The sequence below is a fragment of the Hippocampus bargibanti genome, linkage group LG03 (assembly GCF_051943395.1).
Source record: "Hippocampus bargibanti isolate YZ-2025 linkage group LG03, ASM5194339v1, whole genome shotgun sequence".
In the NCBI taxonomy this organism is placed as follows: domain Eukaryota; kingdom Metazoa; phylum Chordata; class Actinopteri; order Syngnathiformes; family Syngnathidae; genus Hippocampus; species Hippocampus bargibanti.
Window position 1 is genome coordinate 30,222,971 of NC_142736.1, and position 18,738 is coordinate 30,241,708.

Below are 18,738 nucleotides of genomic sequence, written 5' to 3' on the forward strand. Positions count from 1 at the left end.
CTGTGCCCATCTGAGGGGAAAATCAGACGTTAGCTTGCGGCTTCTACGGTCAACTGCTTCTCTGCAAGAGGTCACTGTGATCACAGCCTGGCGATGGAGCCTACCGAGCACTCCTGCCTGCTTTGTAAACACGACTTGTTTGGTTTGTTAAGAGACACTTTTTATGAAGTCCGAGTGGGTAAGCAGTGGGACTGTACTAAAGGACTATCAGGGAGGTAGATGCATGCCACTTCAGCTTGTTAAATGCTTGTTGATACCTTGGTTAAATTACTTAGGTGGGGAAAATTATACAGAGATACCGTGGCTTACGAACTTAATTGGTTCCCAGACAGAGTGTGTAAGGCAAAAACTGTGTATCCCAAAAAATAATTTCCCATAGGAAACCATTAAAATGAGAATAATCTGTTCCCAGTTCCCCATAAAACATAATTTTCTTCTTTCTAATTTTCTAGGCCTTAAAACTACACAAAATATACCTTATTTTATGTATAATAAATGTGCTATGCTATTATGATTAAAGAAATAAACTGTACTGTCAAATAAAGTTGTTTTATTTACCTTTGTGATGGTCGTTGGTGGCTTGATGGAATGGAGTGGCCCGTTTCCTCAGCATTAAACACTTGATGAGGAACGTAACCTGCTTCTTCAACCATCTTGAGGAATGATTCCTTGGAGGTGCTTTCTCTGTGATAACTATCTAGTTCCTCATCAATTGTGTTCTGTTTAGCTGGGTTGATTGCTTTTTGCATCAAGTGTACAGATGACTTGTACGGGTTGTTTGTGTAGCCTGATTGATGGGATATTTTAACCTTGCAGTCTACACTCTGCCTTTGAACTATCAACATTTAAACTCTCTCACTGTCGTCTGCCTGTCTCTTTAATGTTTAAACCACCTCCCCTCACTGCTGCGTTCTTGACCAATCATGTGGCTTTAACCGAAGACTAGGGGCGGGGAATAGAGGACAAAACAGAAAACAGTCGGCTGCCATTTTGTTGTTAGAAGAACGGGCTCGTTCACGAACGACATCACTCATTGAGGCAGCTCCGTGTGTATCCTGAAAAAAGTTCGTATGCTATGGTAAAATTTGAGGCGCGCCTTATACTACCGTAAGCCTTATAGAAGGAAAAGGTGTGATAATATACTATTCATTGGGGGTGCGCCTTATACACCGGAAAACATGGGGATCATGAAGAATCATCTTAAGTTCTTTTACTTCTCGTGAAATCAGTCATAATAAAGCCCCCCTCAATGATTCAGCTGCCAAGTCCCAACCGAGGTGTTGCTTCGGTCCCCTCGGAGCCTCAGCGGAGCCCCGAGGAGACGCGCTATTGATCGGCGGGGGCCAAGAAAGCGAGCCACCATTAAAGTCATGACAGTGGAACTGCACCTCATCGATCCTGCCCTATTATTAATGGAGGAGGGCACCACCACTGCGCCCCCTTTATACTTCCCACGCTGACAGTCAGACAGATTACACCTAACACAATTATGATTGATATTATCACATTACGCCTGCCATAACAAGATCCCTTGTGAAATTCCTTCGCTGGGAAAAAGGAAGTCAAGTCTTGGAAATACTGTTATATAAGAGCACAATTGAGAATGTTGAGAAAGAAAGTCATTCAGACAAACACGCATAAACATAGGAGTATTTGTGTACTTTAAGGGGCGTGGCCTCATGAGTGATACCAGATCCGATTTTAGTTCAGGGCGACCGTTTAGTCTGTGGTTAGTTCAGGATGCGTGTCTGCTTTCATTTTCATATGTGGGCGTTGACGGTCCAGGAGGACGCGATGCATAACAAAAAGTAATGGCTGCTGGCACGTTATTCAGTAATTACGTGCCAGCAGTGTCAGTAAAAAAAATATATATATATACATTCAATCATTTGAGCAGCAATACTAAGTAATGATGTACTGTATTGTATTTTTTGCAACAGGCCTCATTGTCGTTATGGTTTCCTCTCGAGGGGCCGTTATGAATTTGGGGAAGCCATTAGAACACTGGTGTCAAAGTCAAGGCCCAGGGGCAAAATCCGGCCCGCCACATCATTTTATTCGGCCCGCGAAAGCAAATCTAACTTGTGAAATTCCATGATGCCGAACCAAAATTTCAAATTGTCCCATGTAAATCACAAAAACAGTCATTATTTTTTATTTTAAATTTGAAAACTAGTTATTCATTATTTTGTTGTGTGCTATGTATATAATACAGTGATACCTCGGTTTACAAACCCCTTGGTTTACGAACTTTTCGGTTTACGAACGTTAAATTTATGAAAATGTTATATTGGCATACGAACTATTTTTCGAGATACACACGGGGCTGCCACAATGAGTGATGTGTCGTTTGCGAACGAGCCTGTTCTCCTAAAAGAAAATGGCAGCTGGCTTGTTTTGTCCTCTATTCCCCGCCCCCAGTCTTCGGTTAAAGCCATGTGATTGGTCAAGAACGCAGCAGTGAGGTGAACTGGTTTAAACATTAAAGAGACAGGCAGAAGACAATGAGAGTTTCAACTTGGATAGTTCAAAGGCAGAGAGTAGACTGCAAGGTTAAAATATCCCATCAATCAGGCTCCACAAACAACCCGCACAAGCCATCTGTACACTTGATGCAAAAAGCTATCTCCCTAACTAAACAGAACACAATTGATGAGGAACTAGATAAAGTTATCGCAGAGAAAGCACCTACAATGGGTCATTCCTCAAGAATATAAAGAAGAAGGCTACGTTCCTCATCAAGTGTTTAATGCTAAGGAAACCGGCCACTCCATTCCATCAAGCCATCAACGACCATCTCAAAGGTAATTAAAATGACTTTATTATACAGGACAGTTTTTTTCTTTAATTATAATACCATAGCACATTTATTGTAGATAAAATAAGGTATATTTTGTGTAGTTTTAAGGCTTAGAAAATTAGAAAGTAGAAAATTATGTTTTATGGGGAACTAGGAACAGATTATTCTCATTTTAATGGTTTCCTATGGGAAATTAATTTTTGGGATACAGACTTTTCACCTTACACACTCTGTCTGGGAACCAATTAAGTTTGTAAGCCAAGGTATCACTGTATGTGGAGATGATAAAACATTTATATGGTTTCCCAAAATTCATAAAGGCCCTCCAAGGGAAACCGTAACTACGATGTGGCCCGCGACAAATATGAGCTTGACACCGCTACATTAGAATGTTTTATCAGAATCAGAATCAGAATCAGAATCATCTTTATTGCCAAGTATGTAGAACACACAAGGAATTTGTTTCCGGTAGAACACGCTGCACTAGTATCGTTGTAAAAAAAAACTGCTAAGTGGCACTATACAGTTCCATTTTGGCTACTGTTGAAAGAGTTCAAAGAGTTAATGGCTTGGGGGAAGAAGCTGTTTAAATGTCTGCTGGATTTGGTGCGCATGGATCGGTAGCGCCTGCCTGAGGGGAGTAGCTGGAAAAGGTGGTGGGCAGGGTGCGGAGGGTCCAGTAGGATTTTCCGCGCCCTAGTTTGGATTATGTCCTCAACATATTACATAAAGAACGCACAACAAATGAATGAATAACTAGTTTTCAAATCTGAAGTCAAAAACAATGACTGTTATTGTGGTTTACATACGACAGACAATTCAAAGTTTTGATTGGGATTTTAGCAAGCATCATGGCACTTGACCTGCTAGATTTGCTTTCGTGGGCCGAATAAAATGATGTGGCGGGCCAGATTTGGCCCTCGGGCCTTGACTTTCATACCTGAGGGCTACGCTAAGAAAGCTATGATTGTGCTTGAAGCCGCACAAAGGCAATATTGAATCCTATGTTTGCATTGACGCTTTGACCTATTTTGCGCATACACTGTGAAGCGTCCATTGTCCACTGTTGAAGAAATACATGACCAACATACGGTTCTCAATCCATTTCTTTATGTTATTATTATGTGGTTGCCTCTAAATGCAATTACAGCAGATGACGATAATGTGATTTGAGCATTGTTTATTATTCAATTACGGAGGACATGTATGGGCCATGCTTGCATGTGAGGCTGGCCTTCAGAGCGCCCCCTTTATGGCTGACAAGTCGTGCCCTCCGTGGAGATCATTGTGGCTGCCAATTGGATTAGCGTGACGGAAGAAATCGCTCCTTGTGAAGCCTGAAGTGTAACGACAACCCCGGTCAAATTCATTTTCCACTCAGTTTTTAATGATCGTCGGCTCTAAAAAAAAATAATACAGTAAAATTGGTTTCCGTCTGGTCTTGTTAAGAGGACAGCGATTTATGGACCAGTAATAATAACTGCCAGCCCCCCCCCCCCCCCCCATTGAATTTTTCAGACTGCAATTGTCACAGTAAATTGCCACAAATTGGATTAAATCTGCATCTGCGCTGCAGTTCCTTTTTAATGTCCAATTCATTAGCAAAACTAACATTCTTATTAGAGCTTTAATGTTCTCCTCATGGCTCACGAGTAAATATGTACTTGCAATTCCACTTAGCCTCTCACTTACGCACTCATGATCGGTACAGTTGACGCGAGGCCCTTGGTTTACGACAATGTTAACTCATTCACTGCCATTCATGAATTTATTTGGGAATTGAAAGGTGTGACGTGGAGCGTCATTCCTGAATTTTCTCTAGGTTTTTTTTTTCTTGCTTGGGTGCCGATAAAGCACTGGTCAGACCTCCGGGAATGTTTTTTTTTTTTTTTTTTTTCCACAATGGGGAAGCATTTGCCTTTTGTACAGTCACCCCCATGCAACTCTTAATGGCAAATTAAATGTTTATACTTACGTTTCAGTTGACAAAAGAAGAGAGTCTAAGGTTATTTACGCTTGAATGTTCATGTAGTCCCAAAACTCAATATTCTGTGGGTCCTGCAATTTGAGTGACAATGACAAAAACCCTGGCACTGGAGTGGACACATTTTTGCACATCGTCTGGAAGTGAATGAGGTAATAATTTTGATTTTTTTCAACATGTTCTATACCACAGGTGTCAAAGCCAAAGCCCGGGGGCCAAATCTGGCCCGCCACTTAATTTTATCGGCCTGTGAATGCAAAACAAACTTATAAAATTCCATGATGCTTGCGAAAGTCCCACCCAAAATTCCAAATTGTCCCATGTAAACCACAAAAACAGTGATTATTTTTTACATCAAATTTGAAAAATAATTATATATCCTACCCACCAAATACCCAGATATCGCCTGGCAGTGAATGAATTAAAATCCTGTCCAAACAGGTAATACCCAAGTACCCATTAAAGAAAACAAATCTCACCTATATCAAGTGTCTGCAAGTGAAAAGCAGGGTGTGTATTACAGCACATTTGCCATAATGCCTTCTCCTCATCGGTGCTATTTGATGACATTTTTTTTCTCTCCAACATTTATGCACGACATATGGCGCATATTACATTACATTCATATTGTCTTTTGACCATATCGGTTTCCTTGTTGCTCGACGTGGCGACATATGCTCCATCTTAACAAGTGCTCTTATCACACCAGCAAGTGGAAGACTCTCACTCGCACGCAATTGGCTCTCAGCACTCGGCTTATAAATACAACAGAAACGCGTGACCCTTCATTGAATTAAAGTGACAAGTGTGGATACAGTGATACCACGGTTTACAAACCCCTTGACTTACGAACTTTTTGGTTTACGAACATTAAATGTATGAAAATTTTGGCATACGAACAATTTTTCGGGATACACACGGAGCGCCACAATGAGTGATGTGTCGTTCGCGAACGAGCCCGTTCTCCTAACAACAAATTGGCAGCCGACTGTTTTTGTCCTTTATTCCCCGCCCCAAGTCTTTGGTTAAAGCCACGTGATTGGTCAAGAATGCAGCAGTAAGGAGGGTGGGGTCGGGTTTAAACATTAAGGAGACAGGCAGACGACAGAGAGAGAATGAGAAAATGGATAGAACACAGTGAAATTTGGACTCGTTTCAACTTTGATAGTTCAAAGGCAGAGTGTAGACTGCACGGTTAAAATATCCCATCAATCAGGATCCACAACTAAGCCGAACAAGCTATCTGTATACTTGATGCAAAAAGCTATCAACGCAGCTGAACAGAACACAATTGATGAGGAACTAGGTAAAATTATCGCAGAGAAAGCACCTACAAGGGATCATTCCTCAAGATGGTGAAAGAAGAAGGCTAAGTTCCTCATCAAGTGTTTAATGCTGATGAAACCGGCCACTCCATACCATCAAGCCATCAACGACCATCACAAAGGTAAATAAAACGACTTTATTATACAGTACCGTTTATTTATTTAATTATAATACGATAGCACATTTGTTATACATAAAATAAGGTATATTTTGAGTAGTTTTAAAGCTTATAAAATTAAAAAGTAGAAAATGATGTTTTATGGGGACCTGGGAACGGATTATTCTCATTTTAATGGTTTCCTATCGGAAATTATTTTTTGCGATACACACTTTTCACCTTACACACTCTGTCTGGGAACCAATTAAGTTCGTAAGTCTAGGTATCACTGTATTTGGATTTTAGAAACATTGAATGCATCCGCGCATTGAATGGGGGGTTCACTGCACATAATTCCATCATAGAGGCTAAATCTACAGACTTGTCACAAATAGCGGTGGGAAAACGTTACTGTCCAGCTGGATGAAAGCATAAACAGCCCTTGGGGGCCCAACAAAAGACACGACACGGGCATCTCATTGCGCCCATTGTGCGATGATGGCTAGCGGGCGCTGCGAATGTATTTATTAGTTTGCAATACATGTCTTTTCCTGTTGTCGCCGAGCCCTGCCAGGATAATGTCACTTTTTGTCCCCCCTCCCCTTCCGCGCCTCCTCCCCAGTGTGAACGGCGCCTCGGCTGCCAGCTGTCAAGCCCGATACCGTCTCATTTGGATTCCCAGCTCGCTCGCTGAATGCCTAATTAGATTTGCCGTTTTCAATGGGCTGATTGCTCTACAAAGGCGCCGACAGCATGTCGCGCTCACGTTTCACAACTGTAACAATTAATAACCGTGCTAATTAGCATTGCGCGGCTGCCGCAATTGATTATGACGCCACTCCATCAACACGTGCGGATTGTTATTAATAAAGTGCTCTTTGCCCCATCCGCAGGCTGGTTATTAATTACATAAATGAGCAGCGCTGCAACGGTAATCGAGCAAAGCGCCAATATTTGATTTAATTTTTAGTGACCGATCCCAGCGGGATGTTACGCAGCCATCCCTGGAGCGAAGAAAAATCACCTCATTAGCAAAAGTTTAATCCACATCATAGTTGTTAAACACGGGCCAGCTTGAAGGTCATATCTGAATGTGGCAATCATTCGCTATTGATTGGCTGTAAATGGAATCAATGTCATGTTTGGAGAAAACAATAGCAGACTAATGGATGGGCCGGAGAACCAACAGCATTATCGAAGAGGAGACATAACAGTGTGGACTCTTCTACTTTCATAACTCATTATGTCCATAGTGAGAAATGTCAAGATGTAGACAAGCGACGGCAATTAGAAGAGATAGGATCAAGTCACATGAGCAAATCTCAATAAAATATTATGGATTGTGGGCTTTCTAGTCAGATTTCACAATTCTTTTATTATGCACTGCAACTTTTCCAGGTAAGACTGCCAATCACAATGTGATCAATATTGTAAGCATGTTTAACTCATTCACTGCCATTTACGAATGTATTCAGGAATTGAAAATATGACGTGGAGCGCCATTCCCGAATTTGTTTGGGTTTTGGTTTTTCTTGTGGAGGGATGCCAATAAAGCGCTGGTCAAGTTTTGTAACACGCGACTGAAACATAAGTACAGTGATACCTCGGTTTACGAACTTTGCAGTTTACAAACGTTACATTTATGAAAAATTTACCTTGGCATACGGACTTTTTTCATACACGGAGTTGCCTCAATGAGTGATGCGTCGTTCGCGTACAAGCCCGTTCTAACAACAAAATGGCAGCCAACTGTTTTTGTCCTCTATTCCCCGTCCCCAGTCTTCGGTTGAAGCCACATGATGGGTCAAGAATGCAGCAGTGAGACAGACAAACGACAGTGAGAGAGTTTCAACTTTGACAGTTCAAAGGCAGCGTGTAGACTGCAAGATTAAAATATCCCTTCAATCAGGCTTCTTTACACTTGATGCAAAAAGCAATCAACTCAGCTAAACAGAACACAATTGATGAGGAACTAGATAAAATTATCACAGAGAAAGCACCTACAAGGGATCATTCCTCAAGATGGTGAAAGAAGAAGGTTACATTCCTCATCAAGTGTTTAATGCTGATGAAACCGGCCACTCCATTCCATCAAGCCATCAACGACCATCACAAAGGTAATTAAACGTCTTTATTATACAATACAGTTTATTTCTTTAATTATAATACCATATAACATTTATTATACATAAAATAGGGTATATTGTGTGTAGTTTTAAGGCTTAGAAAATTTGAAAATTATGTTTTATGGGGACCCAGGAACGGATTATTCTCATTTTAATGATTTCCTATGGGAAATTATTTTTTGGGATACACACCTTTCACCTCACACACTTTGTCTGGGAAGCAATTAAGTTTGTAAGCCAAGGTATCACTGTAGCTATTTTTCATGTGTGGGTTAAAAGTTTGTATTTATATATAAAAAATACATCTTCCCTCTTTCCAGCACTACCTCTTTGCACTTTAACAAATACGCATCACATTTCGATTTCCCCACCTGGCACCACGGCAACCATTTTCATCATCAGGAGTGTGTGATATTTCACACTCATTGTTCACAACACGCCGTTTAATATTCACTGCACCCCCCCACCCCCTACTCTCTCCTCCCACAAACGACAACCCATCCGGCATATGAAATCCTTCCATTCTTGTCCACCAGCAAACAAAAGATGCAGCCAATCATCGGCAAGCCGCGGCAGATACAATTTTCTCAGAACAATTTGACCGCGTTAAGAGGAAAATTGCTTTGGATAGAGGTGCTTTTCTTTTTGAAAGACAACAACAATAAAAAGATAGAACTGTAATACGTCTGTCAGTTCTCGGGGGAAAAAAGGAGGAGGGCACGCACGGTGGGTGTTTGGGGTTGGGGGGTGAATGGTGGTGCGGCGGGCGGGTACTAGGTGCTTACTTGTAATATCAGCATCTGCGCCAGACAGTCGCGCCAAATGAATCCCACTTTCCGCATAACAGCCAGGCGTCACGTGAAAACAACTGCGGACGACAGCGGTTGTCAGGTACACGCTCGCCAGAGCTGACGGCGAATTGTCATTTATTACACGTTGCGCCACGCCTCTTGTCAGCTTCTCTTGACTGTATTGATTTGCAAAGCGCCGCGTGTTGCAGATGAGGTTGGGGGGGGGGGGTCGCGTTGAAGCTTCGTGGAATAGCGTGATGGGGTTGGTGTTTTGTTACCTGTCAATAGCCTGTGAACGAATGGATCAAACACAAAAATACAAAATGAATACATTGGTGAGGAGCATGGAGAAGATATTCGCATTGAACTCACCACAAAGTCCAAAACTGAAGCTGAAGTCGAGGTTCCTGCATGTCTCGCACAAAGAACAAAGCCACACAAAAACGTCAACACGGTGGACACCAGATGTTTTCAGGTTACATGGTGCATGAAATGGTTGACTCGAATTATTTAGGTATTTATATATTTACTTATTTATTTGTATATTTATTTAGTTAGGTTATATGTAAATCAATATGTATTGCATTCATTTATTCGCGTATTTATTTGTTCATTTATTCATTTACTTAGGCATCTGTGTTGATGTATTATATTTATGTACTGTACAGTGAGACCTCAACTTATGCACTTAATTGGTTCCCAGACAGAGTGTGTAAGGCGAAAATTGTGTATCTCAAAAAAAAAAATTCCAATAGGAAACCATTAAAATGGGAATAATCCGTTCCCGGGTTTCCATAAAATATACTTTTCAACTAAGTAAGCCTTAAAACTACACACAACATACCTTATTCTATGTATAATAAATGTGCTATTGTATTGTAATGAAAGAAATACACCGCATTGTATCATAAAGTCACTTTATTTACATTTGTGATGGTCGAAGGTAAAAGGGAATTGCTGTTTGGAAAGAGAGGCACATTACATGAGGACTGTAATTAATGAAATAAACTGTGCTGTAAAATAAAGTTTTATTTACCTTTTTGATGGTTGTTGATGGCTTATGGAAGGAGAGTCACCTTCCATAAGGACTGTTGGTAACTTAACCTCTGGTGCTGTTCGGTCGTGTGCTTCCGCCGAAGATCACTCCGCCAGCCGTGGTGGGTGTGTATTATGAAAATAGTGCTTATTATAAGGTTTAATTTTCAGAAATTTGGCATTTGTAAGACGAAAAGTTTGTAAGATAAGGTGTTTGTAAGTTGAGGTCTCACTGTATTTGTTCAGTTATTGATTCATTTATTCATGCATTCATTTATTTATGTATTTATTTGAAAGACAGTTAGAAATAAAACGTATTATTATTTGTATATTTATTTAGTTAGTTATTCATTCATGTATTCATGCATTCATTTATGTATGTATTTAGTTGAAAGGCACTTAGAAATCAAATGTATTATTTGTGTGGTTTGTGTGGTTAGTTGGTCAGTTGGTTAAGCTTGGTTGGAAATGGGCTGATTTGTCTGCTGAGAATTTGTGTCAACTAGTATCAAATAGTAGTCTTGGTGCAACACACAACGATTCACCATTGAGTTATTTATGTTTTCCTTCTAATTTCGCCATCAACACGGATCAACACGAAGTTTTCAGACAAAACAAAGTACCCAGAATGCATTGTGTGTCGCTTTCTCGGTTAGGGTCGTTCCTGACGTGACGTCACGTCAGGAATCGTCATCGACTCGAAAACAAGACTTCCTGAATATTCAGCGTGAGTCTTAAAACGTAAAATATAGCTATATGCCGTGGAATCTCTGTAAAATACGCTCAGTAGAAGTCATTTGAAGTGATTTTACAAATGATGGACAGGCGTCGGTTGTCCTTTAATTTAGTGAACTTGCTAAAAAAGTCAACAGATTTTCTCTTACCTTTGTCGCCGCTCTGTAATAATGAGCGTTTTAAATGTTCCGCCCCTCAGAGTATTCTCGTACTCATTAAGTGGCTGACTGCAATAATGAAGGCGGGTGGTGTGGCGAGCGTTGCTCTTTAGGTTGACTGCGTTCTCGCAGATGAAGTGAACGTCGCTCCGATTGAGGGCCCGGCTGACTGGCGTTATTGCGCGGGCCCGCCCTGCTGTCATGCCTGTCAAAGTCACGCGGGGATCACTTTATCATCATTTGTCTGCGCCGTCTGATGACATCGAGCGGGGGATGAGGGGGTGCAGTCCTTGGGGAAAGGGTTTTTGAGAGGTACGCAAGGGTGAGCTACCAAAACAATCACACAGTTTGGAGAATTACTTCATCAGAATTTGAGGAAAACTGATCCAATTCACAAAACTAATAGCAAAAAAAATGTTTGCAAGAACAAAGTTTGTGGAATAAAACCACAGTTTTGATCATTTCAGGACATTATATCATATAAATAAAGTCGTAAGACAAATAGTACAGGTACAAGGAAAAAATAAAACTGTCAATTTCTAAGTTGAAAAATGAAGTACACTGATACCTCAGCTTACAAACTTAATTGGTTCCCAGAAAGTGTGTATAAGGCGAAAAGTGTGTCTTCCGAACATTAATTTCCCATAGGAAACCATTAAAAATGAGAATAATCCATTCCCAGGTCCCCATAAACATAATTTTCTACTAAATAAGCCGTAAAACTACACCTTATTTTATGTATAATAAATGTGCTATTGTATTATAATTAAAGAAATAAACTGTACTGTATAATAAAATAATTTTATTTACCTTTGTGATGGTCATTGACGTAGTTGCCTCTTGATGATATCCGAGTGAAGTTGCCGTGCTTTCTCTGCGATAATACCTTCACACACTGTCCCCTGCAAGCTGCTTTTCGTTAATCACAATCAACAGACGTTTTTCAACCTCTTCTATTGCCTGAGACCGTTGCTTAGACAACATAGAAACACACTAAGCCACACGTAGCAATGGTTGACTTAGCATATTGGTACTGGGACGCTAAGTCACACACACACACTCATCGTTCATGTTTTTCGATGATCTCCTTTTTCTGCTCGACATTAATTTTCTTTTGTGTCCTCTTCTGCTTAACGCGAGCCTGTGGTGGGTCCACTCCATAACAAACCACATCTGCACTGAGTGCACTGAAAGAAAGTGGGAGTGGAAAAGTAGTCCGGCGGCCACGGTGGTGCTGTTCGGCCGTGTGGTTTGGTGTTCTTCCGCCGAAAACTCGTCCACCAGCCATTGTGGCGCTCCGTGTGTTTCCCGAAAACTAGTTCGTAGGCCAAGATTATATTCTCACGAATTCAATGTTTGTAAGACGAAATGTAGCTAAATAACAATAATAATAATAATAATAATAATACAGTTAATTTACAAGCGCCTTTCTGAGCACCCACTAAAGCGTTCGTAAGCCAAGGTATCACTGTAATTGATGAGTTACCAGAAAAACTTTGGTTCGCTGACGTAGCTCTTTGGATGAGGAGGGAAATGTCCGACACCTTCAAAGAAGTACAGATGACGGGTGAAGAAACCTTTTCATCGATGGACCACTCCTGTATGACTGAGAGCCTACACAGAATTGATGAGAACATTTCAAATTTCAAGAAGATACAATATGACAAGTAAACTTTTTTTTTCTGTACTCTACAAATAAATAGATTAACAATGTGACTTTTTTTTCATATTTAGAAAAAATTAACTACTTGTTATTCTTGCCGGATTCCTGTTTTTACCGCAATAAAAGCGCTACACTTTTTTCCTCATTATTTGAGGGTGCGCTGGGTTGTGGCAGGGGGTAACATTTTGCCATGCCCCAACCACTTCTTGCTTCTTCCCATTGAGAGTGAATCCTCAACTCCACTGATTAATATTTGCTTTCAAAATGACACGACGTGATGTATGAGCGTCTCTCCGTGTATAAACAAACGCTTTCGAAGAGATGAATAGCCTCAGCAGAGGATTGTAAAGTTCAAGCGGCAGATTTGCATATTTATATTACACCTTGCTGATAATAAGCCCGGGCCGGATGAAGCCGGAACGCAATCATCAATTTGTCATTGTACGATTGTTACATGACAAAAGTAGTTCTTATTAGCTCTCCGCTACCACTGATATGGTTCAATTACCTGCCACAATGGCTGTGTTCTTGACTTGGGGAAAAAAAAACAATTATAGATGATGACATTGACACTGAAGCTGTCAAGGGATGATTCATTCCAGACGCTGCATACAAAAGAAAAGTAAATGTCTGAACGGTATGGTGAGTTCAATTTTTGTGAAGTGACAAGACTACATGCCGCTTTTTCTGTACCAAGCTTTTTTTTTTCAGTCAACAAGTGATACTCACCGATACGTAATGGATTTTTGCTCCATCTTGAGGAGGACGGAGGAGCTGAGTTGAACCTGGGTTGTCCGCAGTAGGTTAAAACTTTTGGCCATCTGTGTACATACAAATCAAATCATCTGTAAGATTTTAGGACTACAGTAATCCCCTGCGACTTTGCGGTTCAGTGATCGCGGCCCATGATGCATCACAATTTTTTTTCGAACCTGAAAAAAAAGGCAGCAAATGAGGCTTCATCATCCCTCCACCTCTGTATGCCTTCTGACCGTCTCGCCACGATGAGGTGCAGAGCTTTCAACCGGTCTACTCCCAAACTCTGGAACTCACTTCCACTCAACATCCGTAATATTGACTCGCTTCCTACTTTCAAATCCCACCTCAAAACCCACCTGTTTAAACTTGCATTCATGGTATAGTCTTTAATCTGCTATTTTATTATTTATCATTTTATTCATGGTTTTATTGTTCTATGTATTGTTGTTTTATTGTAAAGTGTCCTTGGGTGTTCTGAAAGGCACTTGTAAATTATTATTATTATTATTATTGGATTGGATTTGCCTTTATTAGTCTCGCAGTGGAGACATTTACATTTCACAGCAGCAAAGTGATATTATTATTATTATTATTATTATTATTATTATGGCAGCGAAAGTCACAAGAGGTAAAAAAACAACAGTGAACCACAGAGAGCAAGATACAGCATTCATTAGATTTACCGTTGTTATTTTTTAATTTATTCATCTATTTTGAGGCATTACCGTGCTGTAAATTGTAGTCCCGTAACCAAAAACATTGTTTTCATTTGGCCGCACACAATGAGTCGACGATTAATGTAAACAAAATTTTCATCACTTTACTTTGTGAACATTAATCGTCTTGACTCATGGATTTTTCTTTTTTTGTTGGTGCTGACTCGGGTCGAATCTGATTGGCCGAGAGACGACACTACTGGACAGCATTCTTTATGCATCTCCTGTACCGTGTTCCACTAAATTTAGCCCGAAAAATATTTTTTGTACTCATACACATGTATATTTGCTATATGCTACATGTCGGGTTTGCAACATAGGGGTTTTTTGTCTATCACTAAAGGTGCACACGGTACGTTATTAATTTGTTCATTTACTGTATGTCTTGTCAAACCTATTGTATTGTTAATTGTCGTTTTTATAGTTTTCACGGTGTTCCAAGTGTTCCACAATAAACGTCGTGACATCAGTACAAAGCGTCATCCTTGACCGGGGCAGATACAGTGAAAATGTGTGCACCTTATTAACCGATTTAAGTAGACTTTAGACTGTCATTGTCTCTCTCTAGCATTACTCTCGTACATCGAAACGGAAGTGGAAGTGATAATGACAATAAATAAAGTATTGAAGACAATTTTAAGAAAAACACACATATAAAGGTTCGCATAGATACCTTAACACTTTTACAGAACAAGACCAAATAATTTATATTTTGTTGTCATGGCAACCAATGACAATATACCCACCAGTTAAAATGCCGGTCCACATTAACCACGATAAACGAGGGGTTACGGTAAACTCTGAACAGGAAATGTACAAATTAAATCTTGCTAGAAACAAGCTGTTTGTATTTAAAACAGTATACTGTTTTAAAGGCCTATAGGCAGCATGTGTCGCATACCAATGAGTACCAATAAATAACCAAGTGTCAAAGGTGGTAGTCAATGCGACAAACAGCACATCGGCGGCGCCCCCCCCCCCCCCCTTCCACACCGCAATGTCTTAACACCACAGGTGCAGGGCTCCAGCCGCCGGGGGTCATACTTAGAGCTGTGATGGGCCATAAAAGCACTTTGCACCTTAAGTGAGAGATACAACTTTCAAATATTCGATACGCCTCACGCCCGTATACAATTTATGCACATCTGGCTCGCGATGAGCAACATCTGTTGGCTGATGCTCTCAAAAAGGGACTTCGAGACTGGTCACAGACCGTTTTGGTGAAAAGGAAGAACTTGAGCAATTTTTTATCATCAGCACATTTTAGAGGTCAGAGGTCATTCGAAATTTTTGAAAAGGAATATGAGACAAATATTATTTGTGACTGTAGTTTAGCCAAAGAGCGGGCCCGCTCTTGCTTAAGCATAGTGATTACTATTTGGGGCATAACTAATGATAATAAATAATCATAATAATACATTTAATTTATAAGCACCTTTCAAAACTCTCAAGGACACTTTACAGTCACAGAATGTTTTTCTGCGGGTGAGCAGAAGCAGCCGGTAAAAAGTGAACCAAAGAGGGAGAAAATACCTCCTAATTTCTGACCAAATGGTACATTCACAACTCTACTGCAAGGATTATTCTTACCTATACCTCGGTTTACAAATGCTTTAGTGTACGAACTTTTTGTATAATAAAGTCGTTTTATTTACCTTTGTGATGGTCGATGGCTTGATGGAATAGAGTGGCCGGTTTCATCAGCATTAAACACTTGATGAGGAACGTAACCTTCTTTCACCATCTTGAGGAATGATTTCTTGTCGTGCTTTCTCTGTGATCATTTTACCTTGTTCCTCATCAATTGTGTTCTGTTTAGCTGGGTTGATACCTTTTTGCATCAAGTGTACAGATGGCTTGTGCGGATTGTCTGTGGAGCCTGATTGCTGGGATATTTTAACCTTGCAGTCTACCTTGCCTTTGAACTATCAAAGTTGAAACTCAGTCGCCTGCCTCTCCTTCATGTTTAAACCACCCCCTCACTGCTGTGTTCTTGACCAATCATGTGGCTGGGGGCAGGGAATAGAGGACGAAAACAGTCGGCTGCCATTTTGTTGTTCGAAGAACGGCCTCGTTCGTGAACGACATCACTCATTGAGGCAGCTCCGTGTACAAAAAAAGTTTGCATGCCAAGGTAAAGTTCGTATGCCAAGGTAAAATTTTCATAAATGTAACGTTTGTGAACCATAAAGTTCGTAAGCCAAGGGGTTCGTAAACCGAGGTATCACTGTACTGTCCAAACGGCAAGAATCCTGTTGATTTTTAACCCATCTATGGCTGTTCCGGCACAGTCGACATGGCATGCAACGTCAGGAAAGGTGTGTTAAGGTGTTTGACGGACAATGGTTGTACAGGCTGTTTATCATAAATACAGCCTTCGCCCAGAGAGGTCCATCTGCTTTGATTTTATTTAGTGATTCCCCCCAGGGACTCTCGAGCTGGAGCGAGAATAACAATACTCGGGGCCCATCTGCTTAGGCAGAAGCGGCCCGGCTAAATTACGACACGCTACGAGCGGCGGGCATATGCCGTGGCATAAAGCTACAAGAGGGCATTGTGTGCCAGCTGTTGTGTTGACAAATACTTATCTGGCACTTCTGAAGTCAGCGCTAAGCTAAGCTGCTAGGTGTGGCGGGAATGGTGTTTTCTGCATGTATAAAACATGCTAATTTAACAGAGGGTGTGTATCACTTTTGTCAGGAATTGTCTGGGGTATTTGGTATACTCCATTTTCTATCTATTAGCTATCTACCTAGCTGGCAATATATTTGCTATCTATTAGCTAACTACATAGGTGGCTATCTATTTGCTATCCATTTGCTATCTTGAGTTTTGAAAGGAAATGAAATGTATTATTATTAGCTATCTGGCTAGCTATTAGCTATCTGTTATCTTGCTGGCTAGCTTTCTATCTATTTGAGTTACTTCCGGGTTGAGTGAACACTGGCGCATGTGGCTGCCGCTTCTCAACCGCAGAAAAAAACGATCCTGTGACTGTAAAGTGACCTTGAGAGTTTTGAAAGGCATGAAATGTATTATTATATTCGGAATTTGCAATCAAACAGATTATTGTAAAAATATTAAAACAGTGTACTTGTGTTGATTAAGTCTAGAATTTTGAGGACACTTGAAAGAAAAAACGGACACAAGCTATTACGACAAGTTAAAGACAAGCAAAGTGGTAAACTGAATTATGAGCTGATTGACTTAAAAACCGTCCACTTTTGTTATGTGGAAATCAGCACTCTTGTCGTTTCCCATGGGAATACCAAGTACGACAATGTGAGAAATGCAGCGAAGGAACCCACACGGCTTAATCTTTTATCCTCCTCAAAAAAATAATCAGTGCTGAAATTGACTCTCCAAAGTTTTCCTCCATGCCAAGTTGCCCAACTGATTATCCATGCCTATTTATTTGGCTGTTTGTCCTCATGACTTTGCGTGATTAACTAATTCACTGCCAGACGATATGCAAACATATCCACTTCAATGCCAGTTGACTCAATCGTTACATATATGAAATATGCTTTTTTTTATACTTGCACTATGTACAGTTCTAGATGAAACCTTGCCATGCCAGTGTTTTTGTCAATTTCACTCAAATTGCAGGACCCACCAAATATTGAGTTTTAGGACTACATGAACATTCAATTCAGTGTAAGAAACCTTAGACTCTCTTATGCCATCAGAAAAAAAATAATTCCTAAATTATATGGGTCTGGAGTTATGAGCTTGAAATCAGGGTGGCTGTCCAAAATCCAATGCAATACATACATATTGGTTTATATATCGCTTTAACAACAGCTGAAGCTGGAACAAAGCTAATAGGCTTAATCAAAAGCGCGAACATGGACGAAAGGGAAATGATGCCCATGTGGAAGGGGAAAAACATTGCTAGAGGTCTGGCCAGTGCTTTATCGGCACCCCAGAAAGAAAAAACAAAACCCAAACAAATTCGGGAATGGCGCTCTACGTCATATTGTCAATTCCCAAATAAATTTGAGTTAATGGTGCAAGTCTGTTCTTGTTCCTGTAGTTGTGACCAGAGTTGATCTTTCAATATGCAAAATAAATTCTCTTGGGATCTTTGTCACAGCTAAAAGGTAAGCGACTGTGGTCATTAACTCATCTCATCATGGTAACAGTACCTAATTTCCTAAATTAGATGGGTCTGGAGTTATGAGCTTGAAATGAAGGCATGAATACATATTGATTTATATAGCGCTGAAGCTGTAACAAAGCGCTAACAAGCACTAAAGGCAAATCCTGCCCCCTTGTGGAAATGAAAAAAAACATTGTCAGAGGTTTGACCAACGCTTTATCGGCACCCCCGCAAGAAAAACCAAAACTCAAAATTTGGGAATGGCGCTCATCACTTTTTAATTCTCGAATAAATTCGGGAATGGTAGCTAATGAGTTAATCAGCCTGAAGTCTTGTGGTTTAAAATCTATATTAATTAATTTAAAAGATTTTGCCAACAAACTGACCTCTTGTATTAATGGGAGTCCATCTGAGAAGCTTGAAAATCCACTCAGCAGAAACTTCGT

General features: G+C 40.4%; 1 long non-coding RNA gene across 1 annotated transcript; it reads right to left on the reverse strand.

The window, feature by feature from the left end:
* Positions 1-9,280: 9,280 nt before the first annotated feature.
* LOC148900931 (uncharacterized) lies at positions 9,281-11,222 on the reverse strand. Its single transcript, XR_016114375.1, has 3 exons — positions 11,044-11,222; positions 9,497-9,531; positions 9,281-9,413 (listed from the first exon to the last, which is right to left on the reverse strand). It is a non-coding gene; the product is annotated as an uncharacterized LOC148900931 (long non-coding RNA).
* Between the last annotated feature and the right edge of the window lie 7,516 nt (positions 11,223-18,738).